Source organism: Zonotrichia albicollis, chromosome 3, assembly GCF_047830755.1.
Source record: "Zonotrichia albicollis isolate bZonAlb1 chromosome 3, bZonAlb1.hap1, whole genome shotgun sequence".
Taxonomy (NCBI): Eukaryota; Metazoa; Chordata; class Aves; order Passeriformes; family Passerellidae; genus Zonotrichia; species Zonotrichia albicollis.
The window spans coordinates 47,578,684-47,591,614 of NC_133821.1; the positions used below are offsets into that span (position 1 = coordinate 47,578,684).

The 12,931-nt window shown below is 39.6% G+C and overlaps 1 protein-coding gene across 2 annotated transcripts in view; it reads left to right on the top strand.

Moving 5' to 3' along the window:
- Nucleotides 1-982: 982 nt before the first annotated feature.
- RASGRP3 (RAS guanyl releasing protein 3) overlaps nucleotides 983-12,931 on the top strand; it is a 59,831-nt gene continuing 47,882 nt past the window's right edge. For both annotated transcript variants that reach the window (XM_074537329.1, XM_074537332.1), the window contains exon 1: nucleotides 983-1,203. The gene's annotated coding sequence lies outside the window, so the exon portion shown is untranslated. The remainder of the gene's footprint in view (nucleotides 1,204-12,931) is intronic.

The following is a 12,931-nucleotide window of genomic DNA, read 5'->3' on the forward strand; positions in this document are numbered from 1 at the left end:
TACCTGTATTCCCGTTTTAACTGAGTATAATGTGAAAATCATTAATTTCTTTTTTCAAGCTTGAGAGAGAGTCTTGGAAGCTTGGTATGTATTTTTAAGACCACTAAGCTGAAAAAAATTAAATTGGAAGTTCTGATTTTAAAAAAAAAGCATATAAAAATAATTATTTTTCTCAATTCATGGAACATATTTGAGGATTTCAGCATAGTTGCCATCTAAGAGCTGTAGCTGCACAGCCATATTCATTGCATACACGCAGCAATTCAGTTTCCCTGCATGTAAACACACTTAGTTTGCTTAAACACTTCTAGTCTGCAGGATAAGTTCCACTGAGGAAGAGAGTACTCAGACAAAATGAAGATTCATAGACTTCATAATGTCATTCTTAACCATGGAAGATTTGCACATCCTGTAAGACATATCTTGTCTTCTTAAAGCTTGTTAGCCAATTTTGTCCTCTTTTCTAAGCCAAAATATCCTTTTCCAACACTCTAATCCCAAAGAAATTAAAATATTTAACCATAATGGAAGCCTTTAAGGAAGTAATAATTACTCAAGAGACTAAGGCCTACTGCTGCTGTGCCTCTTCTTTTTGTTTTTTGGGGGGGTTTTGTGGGGGTTTTTTTTTGTTTGTTTGTTTGTTTGTTTGTGGTTTTTTTTGTTTTTGTTTGTTTTTTGTTTTTTTTTTTTTTTTTTTTTGTGGAGCACAAAAGATGACATCCTAGCATATTTTTGAACAAGTGTTTTCCTCATGCAAAGAGAACTGTGTCTGCAGACCAATCCCTATCAAATTTTTTTACTTACATTGGCAGGGGAGGCCAAAACCTCCTAAGATCTTTCCTTTGTTTAAATGCATTTCCTGCCTTCCTCACTGCTATGGACTGTGTTGTGACAGGCCTATTTATAGTCCAAAGAAAGGAAAAAGCACCACTGGAGGCAGGAAAACTAAGTTGGGAAAGAATAGAAGGAAGTGTGGCTGCCATTTAGCCAAACAATCTCGAGCTAATTGAGCTGAAAGGAGCCCCAGCCCCGGTGAAGCTGCTGGGAGGGAGCAGAGCACAATTCTGCTTCTCCCTGCAGGGCTGCTGAGCGGGAGAGCCATGGGCAGGACACTGCTGGGAGCAAATCACCCCAGCAGCTCCGTATCCTGAGAAAGACTCTGCAAAAGGAGAGGGATGCACGTTGGGCACCCATCAAATTAAGGTAAGTGCCTCCTTCTGGCATTTCTGCTTGCTGCATGCACCACTTCTTTTCAGGTGTGGCCAGGCTGGTGAACACAAAAAGAATGAGCTTTGGAGAAGGAATGGCAACTGACTTTTAGCTAAAGGTTTGGCAGGATGTCTGATTTTTAGATAAAGAAATCCGAATTCACTTATGGATTCCTCAGAACTTTTCTTAAGCAAAAGAAACCTTTGCCATAAATCCATGACATAACTGCTGTTTTCCTGACTTGTGTCGTGTTCATCTTATAGATTGTGATTAAGTACTAGAAAAATGTTATGGTAAATGTATGCCCCAAAGGAAAATATTATATCAACTCTTCATTCATTTAAAAATATAGATTTAGAGAAAGACAGAGGGAGAGAAAAGTATATGAAAGATATCTCTATAAGAAAGTAGAGACTTCTCCCAGAAGTCTCTGTAAGAAGTATATGAAAGATATATATCTTCTATATGTGTTAATATGGAATATAGAAACACATCAAAATGTATATAATGCAAATTTTGTGATAATTTAGCCTTATGATGTAGACTTGAAGGTAGGAACTTAGCCTGAATTAAATTGAAATAACTGGAAGTTTCTAGAGTTTTAGAATTTATGACAAGTAATTTGTGTGTGTGTGTGTGCATATATACAAAAATATACTACATATAGATATCAAATCAAGATATATTATTCATTGTTGCTTGCATTGCAATACTACAGGCTGCCATTCTGAGGTCTAATTTAAACTGACAGTAGAATATGAGTGGAAATTTCTAATTGCTGATTTTCAGATACTATATACAGTATCACACTATCATGACTGAGTGTGGAAAAAGCTCCATTTTAAGATAGATCAGTGTACAGACCATATTAATTCACTGAGTTACCACCAACAAGACTGACTTTCAAGATTGAAAAATTGAATTTTCTAAGATTGTGTTTGGTTTTTTTGACTCTCAGCATGTCCTTTGCACTCCTAACAAAGGAAATGCTCTTGTGATTGGCAGGCAGCAGAATAGAAGCTGTAGAATAACAAACTCAGGTTTTCATCATGTGAATTTTATCTTCTTTGAAGGATCCATGAGAATAACCTTTGTATTAGTCTCATTTGTGGTAACACATTGCCTCTAAGCATGTGCTGTTCAGATGATTAATTTGTTATGCAGATGTTGTCTAGGATTAGGGGTTTATGGTAAAAAGTTGCTGGTGACTACAAAGGAAGTGTGATGTGTTGTTATTCTACTGTATCCCCCTAGGATGCTATTATGTTTAGAGTCTGCTATTGTGGAGATAGCAAGGCAGGATGTCACCCATGTAGGTGAAAAGCCTCGACAGGACATTTGTCAGCAGCAGCAGTCTGCTGAAACCCCGATCCAGGGGTGCCAAGCAGCAGCTCCAGTGAAACAGATGTGAGCCAGCACTCATGGAAAGGATCAGGCCTTTCTTTGTCTGACCTCAAGTACTCAGCATTTACAGTGATTCTCAGTAATTTACAGCAATTCTAGCTGGTTATGAGCCTGGTGAAGACTAAAATGGCAGTAAAACTAGAAGCTTGTACAGATATTTGCAAGAGAAAGCTCTTTAGACTGCAATTTGAGTAACTAGCATAGCATGCTCTAGCGCAGGTAGCATTCCTTGTTTTCAATTTCAGTAACTGATTGCCCTGTGCAAAAACTAAGCAGAAACAGATAAAGAGTGTTTTAATTTAAAATTTAGGAAGCATTGCAATTTCTGGTGTTGAATAAGTGCAGTCATTTCCCTGAGATGTCACTTGCACAGTAACTGCAATGCAACTAAACAGTACACACTGTTTCATTCAGATTTATTTAGTCAGGTCAGCAGGACTCACCACATTTTTTTAAAGCTTGGTACCACTGCATGAATGTAGCAAAACAGAAACATTTCCTTAGCTATAAGAAGATAATTTACAAATCAGCCACTTATGTTGTATTTTACAGGAAAAGGTGATCAAAAACATACTGATACACTCTCACATTTGCCTTTGGGAAAAAACTACAGACAGTACTTTAAAATTCCCTAATTAATACTCTTAATAAACACACACATATGAAGATTTGTTTCTAAACTGCAAGAGTTCACTTGTTCATGAGTTCAAAGTTTGCAAACAGAGGGTTTTGTCCTGAAGATAGAATCATGAGGGAAAAATGTTTCACTGAAAGAGTGATTGGGCCCTGGAATGGGCTGCCCAGGGAGCAGCTGAGTCACCGTCCCTGGAGGTGTTTAAAAAGAGACTTGATGAGGCACTCAGTGCCATGGTTTAGCTGATAAGGTAATGATAGGTCACAGGCTGGGACTCCATGATCTCAAAGGTCTTTTCCAACCGAGTTTATTCTGGGATTCTGTGATTTCAGAAGGCTTAGAATGAAATTTACACCCCAGCACCTTATAAAATCTTACCACCTGCTAGGGTCTAAGAACTCTGCAGGAGATTCTTTCTACATAAACACTTTAGAGTGTTCACAAGTACTAACAGAGCTGCAATTATTAAAGCTCCAAGCTAAAAATTAAATATGAGAATTTGATATACCAGAAGGAAGTTGAGGTTCACATGCTTCCTACCCTGACATTATTTTACCAGGTAATTAAAGAGGTTTAGGGTTGTCAAATAAATACCTCAGTCAGCTGTCACTACTGTGTGGGCAGTATGGATTTCTGGTTCCAGGAAATCTGACTGACTTGAAGAAAAATCACATGACTTAAAAAGTAATGCACTTTGGGTGACAAGTCATGCCATGCTTTCCTGCAAAACCAGTTCGGGTTTAGTAAGATTTATTATTCCTCATGCTCTGGTGTGAGTATCTTAATTTCTCTCTAAGCCCTTATTCCACTCTACCAGACACACTTACAAGAAAGCTTTGTGCTCCAAGTCACCATTTAGTCAGGCCCACTAACATTATAGAAAAAAAGAGCAGAGAATTACAAGTGTTTGGAGTAGTCAAAGTAAGATTTTTTCAAGAACACATGTACAGTCTATAGTAGTCTCACTCAAAAAGCAGAACTGGGGAAGAGGGAACAGAAAAAGAAATCCACTTAAAACACATTAAGAAATCAACATTCAGTATTGGACAGCATCAAAATAGTTCTACAAAGAGATGCAGCTGCCCAACACAACAGAAATATTAGTGTTAACAAATATTTTTTTATAATGTCTAAAACACCTAGCTCATAACTATGTGCTGAATAACATCCTGACTCGTGAAAATGTTTAAATGTTTATGCAGGTGCTTAAATTTAAGCATATGGGCAGTCTCATTGATTTCAAGCAAAATTATTTCAACAGACTGATAAAATTTAAAGCCTGGCAGAGTCATTAGATCATCTAGTCTGACTACAAACACAGCATGTTCATTTCACCATTTCTCTTATCCAGAACCCAAAAGCTTCCCTGCTTACAACAGAAGAGTTTGGATAAAAGTTTAAGGGGAAGATCACAATGTTCTACATGCATGAGTAGCGACCCACAAGAGTGAGAATTGTTCAGGCTGACACAAATCCCTTAGCTCAAATGGGAATTAAATGTGCAGGCTTTGCACCAACTTACTGCACAGGGGTGAAGGTCAATGTGTGTATGGAAGATGGACTGTTTCTCCCAGAAGTCTCTGTGCTATCAGAAAAAGCCATTAACTTTACTTGGGCTGTTTCCTACTCTTCTTGTGGACTAGAAAAGTACTGTTGCATAAGCAAGGATTTTTTAAAAAGCTTCTTTAAAACCAATCTTTATGCCAAAGTGCAGATACACTTTTTTACCTGAAGTTCTCTCATTCACCCCAGCAAATTGTGGTACAAAATAAGGAGCCATTGTTCAGGAACAGATGAAACATAGATACATTAACCAAATAGAAAAATAGACCTAGAATGAATTTGTCAAATCTCTTACTTGGTCACACCTAGGCAGTTTAGAAAGACTTATTATCTGAACAAGAAATGAGAAAATGTGGGAGACTTGACCCAGGACCTCATTTCCAAGGATTAGTAGCAGTAGGTTTCAGCTGCATATACACACAGCAGCAGCAGTGATGTTGAAGGATATGTACAATATATGGTATTAACAAAAAAAAAAAAAAATTGGCTTTGAGAAGTATTTAGGTCTTTATCTTCTTCCTATATAAGCTGAGTTTCAGGGTTGGTAATCTCCTTGTTACCTAGTATAGTACTTCCTGGGAAGCAGAGAGGTACCCTAGGGGAAGGAAAAGCTTTTCCCAGCTTCTGGCAGCAGAGGGAAATGGCAAACACTCCACCTTATGTAGAGGTAGATTCGGTCCTCTGCTCTTCTCTAAATTCCCTGCAGCAATTTTCTCTCAGCTGGATGTTATTTCTGAAGTGTCCCTTCCCAGCCCCCTGTCTAGGAAGGGTTGCAGACCCATCTATCACAATGGTCCCCAACAAACTCTGAGGACTCAAACAACTGCACAGTGCAAAAGACAGCCCTGCTCTGATGGTTCTGTAGTGCAGCACCAACAGCGCCAGGAAAATGAGAATGCAAAGTGGCCACCCTGTTGCCAGTACTGCAGTGAAGTTGTGCCACTTGGCCAAGACAGCAGAAATGCAGGGAACAGCCAGAGCAGTTATGGTGTGACACAGAGCACTGTGTGCAGTCTGCTCTGCCAACCTGGTCCAGCCATGCACCAAATAACTCCATTGGTGGGGCTGGACAAAGGAATTTAAAGTCAAGCTAACAGGTCTGGCATGGTCTCACTAATTGATTAATGACTGTTTACATTATAGAGCTGTAATTCACCTGAGTTAGAAAGAACAGAAATTAATGTGTACCAACATCTCTGTTTAGACAGCTCAGCATCCTTAGAATCCTTTATATTCTAACACACCTTTTTTCCAGCCTACTGTTCCAGCATAGTGTTCCATTGTTATTTTGGATTATTACCGTACCACAATTATCTTGGAAGGCTGGAGACAAAGATAAATCTTCAAAGATGAGGTCATTACTAAAGGGAAAAGGAAAACCAAATTCAGTCTCAATTGAACTACAAAATATGCTTCATAACTTCATAAATGGGAACAGGCATGAGAGAGAAGTGGATTAATGCTGAATTTTTCCATTCTGCTTGACCTCCTTCCCAAGGATGGGTAGTCTCTTCTTTCTCTCTTTAAAAAAAGAACTTTCATACTGCCTTCATATAGTGCTGTGGTTTTATACAGGAACACAGCCTGTGTGGAATTCTGGACCCAGCACATCACTCTCATATCCTTCTATTCATTCAGATATATTCTATTAGGAATAACAGTCTTAAGCAATAGTTTAAAATGTAAAAGAGGAAGCTAAAGTCTTTATAACACTAGAAGAAATTGAACTGGAATTAACAGCAGAGAAGGGCCCAGAGTAAAACAAGTGTAATAAATCCAGCAGTTATATATAGAGACCTTGGCCCCAAGGGACTCTGTCATACAAAATATTAAGTATTGTAACTATAATAAGCAAGTCTCCTCTCAGCTAAGGAGCATGGAAGCAATAGACTCTCTCTTGTCTTTGCACTGAATCCTTCATGCACAGCAGGAAGGCACAGATGAATGCAAATTCACTCATCTCCGAGAAAGCTGGGAGCATGAGCCCTGAGACATTCACAGCAGATTTCAGCCAGGCTGCTGGATAACAGAGTCTGGCTGATAAACATGAAACATGCTGTGTGTGGGACTGAGTGGAGATCCTGCCTGACAGCTCTGTCAGAGTGGGTCCATGCCTCGTTTTACATACAGTGCATAAAAATGCTACTGTTCATAAGCAAGCAGTGCATTAATTTCTAGTATTTTGAGAGAAACTGTTTAAAAAGGTCAGTTTTTATTCCAGAGAGAAGAAGGAAATAGGCTTGGTCTTTTTCTCTTTTCTGGGCCTGTTAGTAGTCTCCATTGATTCCACTCTTGCCATGTCAATGCAAATGTACTGTGTCATGCTGCAATTTGGCATGTAGTGCTCTGAGTTGATACTGGTACCAGCCTGAGCTGTGTCACTGAGGAAAAACTGACTGACCAAAGCAAGAACCACTGTGACATCAGTGGTGACAACAGGTTTGTCAAAATTAATAAAGTGAAAAAAACCTTTTTCACTATTCATGTGTAATACAAATTTGGCAGATAGCATTCTCTCTGTTGTAAAATTTGAGTGAAAATAATTCTCAGAAATTATTTATTCAAGACAAAGTTGACAGCAGTTGAACTTACAATAGGAGAGACAAGTAAAATGCAGAAAGCTACATAGTTTCAGTAAAACAGAAATAAGTGCATTTTAAAACATTTCTCACTGAATTGAAAACTTTCTTTGCAGCAATAATTTCATTAAAGGTCTGAGAAGGGATGTCATGAAGAACTCAGAAAAAAGGGCTGATGTTTTACTCTTGGGCACTTGTATTAGTTTCCACCAAGTGTGGAAAAAACCCCATACTTTCTGGAGATTTTTAAGTGGTAAAGGAAGTACTGATTAGCTCAAACTTACCAGATGCAGAAAAGACAACAAAAACTGGGAGCTGCTGTACATTCAGCATTGCAGCAATGTCCCACCCTTGTTCAGCACATCACTCACAATGAGGATGGCTGGAGAAACCTGGAGAACAAATCTCTTCCAAATACACACATCTGTTTAGAAATCTTCAATCTAGACAGTATTGGAAAAGAACCCTTCATAACAGATGTGCTTTTGTGCTACTGTATCTAAGTCTAGAATTACTGGAACACACTCTTCAAGCTCCGTTTCTGAAATTAGCATATCCACCCTGTGGAATATAATGTAGTTGGTAACAGACAATGAAGAGCTTTTGTTGCTTTGGTTTTTTGGGGTTATTTTGTAATCATGGGTCTATTGTGACTGCTACAGAAGCTGTCCTTAGAGCCTGCTATCACTGCATGGCACAATTTCACCCTATCTCTTAGCAAGGGAGATGCCAGCCTGCTTTAGCATTCAGAATGCAGAACAACTTCTATTTTTCATTCCACCTCTGTACTTCAAGGTGAAACAAAATCAAGTAAAGTGAACTGGAAATAAAGAACAGTGCTCCTGCAAATTTTGTAACAATTTTAATAATTAAAATTTCTTACACTTGTCTATATAAGGAAGAAACTATAAATTTCCAGCTTCTCTGTGAATACTGTGGGCTTTGGAAAGGCAGGAATTAAGTGTGGTAAGGGTTGTCTTGTGGATGGGGATATTTTGTTTAAGTAGGTTTGAGGTTTTGATTTATCCCATCAGTCACTGTCATCCCATTTCTAAATCTGAGAGCCAAAGATAGAGAAAAAATAAGACCACGCCCTGTCTTTCATGTCAAATTTGTAATCCCTAAAGTCTAGTGTCTGCCTATATTTCTTTAAAGAAAACATCACATAAGATACAATTCCCATTAGCCTGCAGCTGTGAGTGCACAGCATTTCCACAAAGCAGTGTAGGGATTCCAGTCTGGACATCAAGAGAAGGAAAGAAGGAAAAGGAGGGACCAGTAATGTACATGACAGAAAAGGCTGCCTTCCACCTTTATCTTTAAGCTTCATCCTTCCATCTCCCATCTCTATCTCTTGGATCCTCTCTCCTTTACCCTTATAGGTCTGTGCTTCATGGCTGGATGATGTTCATCCAAAGAGATGGTCCTCACAGGTCCCTTCAAACTGAGCTATTCTATTCTATTCCATTCCATTCCATTCCATTCCATTCCATTCTCTCTCCTATCCCTTCCATTCCATCCATACTGCTTCTGGGTTTTCCACTGAGCAGACCAAGTGCTTAGGAGAAAGCTAAGAGCCATCCAAAGGTGGTGGAAGGGCGGCCTAGAGGACAAGGCAGAGCCCCCCTGGAATTTGCCCTGAGAAGCACTGAGGGCACAGACTACTGGCAGAGTGGCTTAATTCCCAGAGAATTCAGGAGTCACAGTGCCAAGTGAAAACCTTGGTCAGAGGCTGATAGCTGGGCTGAATGTTTACTAAGTCAACAGAAAAATGCCCCACTGCCTGCCATGGTGCAGCTGAGCTGTCAAAAAGCAGGTCTGTACTTCACAGACCAGAACTATCACAGTTTTTCAACTTGAAAGAAATGTTTAACAGAGCACAAAATTTTTTTCCACCCATAATTTCTGACAATAGAACTATTGGATATTTTAGCCTAATTTGCAAACTCTGAATTTCAGATGGGTACGCAGCATATCAAACTTCCATTTGAATGATTATATTCTCATATACTTAAATCACTGAAGGCACTGTTTTCCAATGAAAAGCAACCAGCAGCCTTGACTCTAAGCATTGCTCTAGACTCCCTTATGACATTTAATTGATGATATAAAGGAAGGACTGATATCAAGGGTCATATCCAGGGATGCTCTAATTTGATAACTTATCCTGTCAACTCTCACTCTCTTAGAGGTGATGTGACTTCAGGGTGCACCCTTGGGCACGAAAGGGGAGGTACACTGGGCATTTGCAGTACTCCTGTGCCCCCTAGAGCACTGCATTGAAGCACTGGAACTGACTTAGATTGCTGGGGATGTAATATAGCCCATAAATGTTTGAAACTGATTTAATGTAATGTAAGGTTGAGAGCCTTATATGCAGTATTTTCAGCAAAATCTCTTATCTGATCTGCCCCTCACACGTCCTTTAGCTGGAAGCTGTGTGTAAGAGCTGTTGCACTATTTATAGCAGCCCCTTCAATCAGGTATTTATAAAGCATCCTGTCTGGTGAAGGCTTCCATGGGCTGCTTTCATTCACTTCAGCTGATAGTGAAGGCTATATAATGTCTGGGGCAGTGAGGCAGACCAGCAAACCAGGCAGTTTCTCTGCTAGGTTTGAGTTCTCTATGTTCCAAAATGCTGAAGTCTAATATAGAGCAGCCATTTAGGAAACAAACCCAGCACACAGACTTGCAGTTAGCATAACCTGACATTTGTGTCCACTGGGAGTCTCACACCTGTTCCATAAATTCCAGAAGGTCATGTTAACAGAAAAGAGACATTTTCAGGCGACCCACAAAGTAAAGGTCCATAACTGTCATATGCAGAAAATAACTTTATAGCTCAAAATTCTGCACAATATCAAAGCACTGATGTTGAGATAAGCTCTCTATCTGTGATCAATTTCTAAATTAAAACACAGTTAATTAAATAAACATAAATAAGACATAGCCAAGAACATTAAAAAAAAAAAAAAAAAAAGAGAAGCAACAGTTTTAAAAAGCCATGAAATAAAGCCTCTCCTACCATAAGGAGAGGCTCTGGATCCATTTATCCTGCATCAGTAAAAGCAAAAATCTTCCTGATCTCAACCCAAACCCAAATGGACAACTGTTCCATTTTTTAGTTCCTTGAGGCTATTCTAAAAGCTATCCATACTATGAGACACTAAAAATTTTACTTTACTCATCCCTATCACAATTCAGTGCCTTATTCTGTACTTATTTTTTGTTGCTCCTTTTCAGTATTTCTCATGTCTCATTTCAACATGACTGAGAAATCTGTGTTCATCTCTCATTGTTTATTTGAGTCATTAATCATAGAATGTTTTGAGTTGTAAGGAACCCACAAGGATCATCCTGTCCTACTCACAAATGAATGTCCATGGAGAAAGAAATGTACCCTTTTCAATCCAGACTTCATCTGTTTTCTCAGCAGAAAGAGAAGGCAGAATACTGTTGTATTCCACACAGCAAAGCTTTTGTCATATTTAAGATGTTATCTGATAGATGTAAGAACACAACACTTAATGTTTTGCAGCTGCATTAACTACCTGATCTTCTTTTGTATGTCGGTATTTCTTTTAAAATTAGGGAAAAAAAGGAAAACCTCCACAAAATTTTAAAGACCTTTATTTTCAGGAATTATTTCCCTGATCTGTTTCACATTGACTTAAAATTGTCTGTCTAGCATGAGGATAGAAAACTTTTTCCCACATAAACCGCAGTTTACAGCAGTATTTACAGATCCATGAAAATTAATTTATTTGTCTACTGATTTCAGAAAGTACAAAGGCCACTTTTCGTTTTAGGGAGTGTATCCCAAGTTGTTAGGGGAATATTGCCATTCAGTCATTGTCATCAAATTATGTTCCTATGTGGATCATGGCTACAAAATAGAGCCAGCTATTCAGTGCAGAATGATGACATTGTACTCTGTGCTATTTCAAATGGCCCAGGTATCACCAGTATTTAATCAATTATATGAATGGTTGCTGATAAATGTAAAAGAGTGCAGATGATATGGCAGAGTCAGAGAAATGGGCAAAGTAATAAAAATTGTGTTTGTGGACAAATAGATTATTTTGGAACACACTTCAGTCATGTTTTCTTCAGTATCAACAAAGAGTAATTTTGCTGAAAGTTGTGAAGAAATTTAGGATTTCATTTAATTTTAAAGTTGCATGTAAAATTCTGTTACCTTTGACCTCAGTGCATTTTAGGGGAAATGAAATGGCATTTATCAAGGATAACTGATTTGGTCAATGGGCCATGCCCTAAATCACAGTGAGTGCCTTCTCCTTTCCCTGAGCGAGGCCAGGTGTTTATATCCAGTTCTGTGATCCATGGCAGGGTCTGCTGGAACTTCCAACTCAGTTCTGCCATGGCAGCTCTCGCTCTCTTTTGGAAATTGCCATTCCTCCAGCGGCCTCAATTTAAATGAACTCGTTCCTCATGGGTTTATTTTCATTTTTAAATTCACAGTTTTTACAGCCTCCTTTTTTAGAGCCTCCTCAGCAGCCGTGCTGGGTCACGGAGCCCCATGCCCTGGGACAGTCTCCTGGAGTCTCCCGGGACAACATGAGGAGCAGCTTGCTCAGGTGCTGCCCAGCCTGACTGCGCATCAGGACACACCTGCAGCAAACATTCCCTGTTTCCAGGCCTCCCTCCTCCCTCTGCACTGACCTCACTCAGGCCAAGAGGAGGCCAGGTCTCATGCAAAGCTCAAGCTCTTGGAGGAGGAACCCCAACCCCACAGCTCCTTTGCCCCCCAGGCTGGGACAGGAGCCTCCCCACAGCTGGATGGATACACCCATGCCTGGCCGGGCTGGGAGAGCTCCTTCAGGGCGGGAGGTTGTTCTCTGGAAACTTGTTTGCCCGGAGAAACGGGAGAAGCTCACAAAGGCAGGCGTGGGTAATTAGCACAAGGGCTTCTTCCCTGCTCCAGGCTATGCTGGCAGCGCTGCTGGCTGCATGGTTTTGTAACCATGTGCTGCTTTATATAATATGAAGAGCTGGGTAAGGTCAAAGGAAGCGACCCGAGCTACCCTTTGCCACTGCAGACTTCATCTTCAGGGATTTGCTGGCTTTTATTGGATTCTGACAAATGTGCCAACTAGATATGCTATTCTATTTTAACAATTTTAAAAACAGGCAGCTGACTCTGAGAAATTCCCTTAATTTGCCCAAATCTTGGTTGCAGCACTATCTATTGGTGCAGTTTGCATTTCAGAAAAATGCCCTACACCGTTTGTAATCCAATGAATCCGTGCCGTCTTGCAGGATCTGGATTGCTTACCAAACATCAAAATACCATTACCACATCCTATACTGATGGACAATTGCCTGTGTACCTTTAATCTTGCCAGTCTGCAGTACTGCCAGGATTTCAGCACAGTATATCCTATATGTGGGATGGGAATTTCAGAAATTCAGAAAATGATCTTTTGCACCTCACCCTTGAAGTACCATTGACTGTACGCCTTTGTCCTTAAATACCTAAATATCTTTAAATGTGTGACCAGGCTAAAGGGAGTTAAGTGTA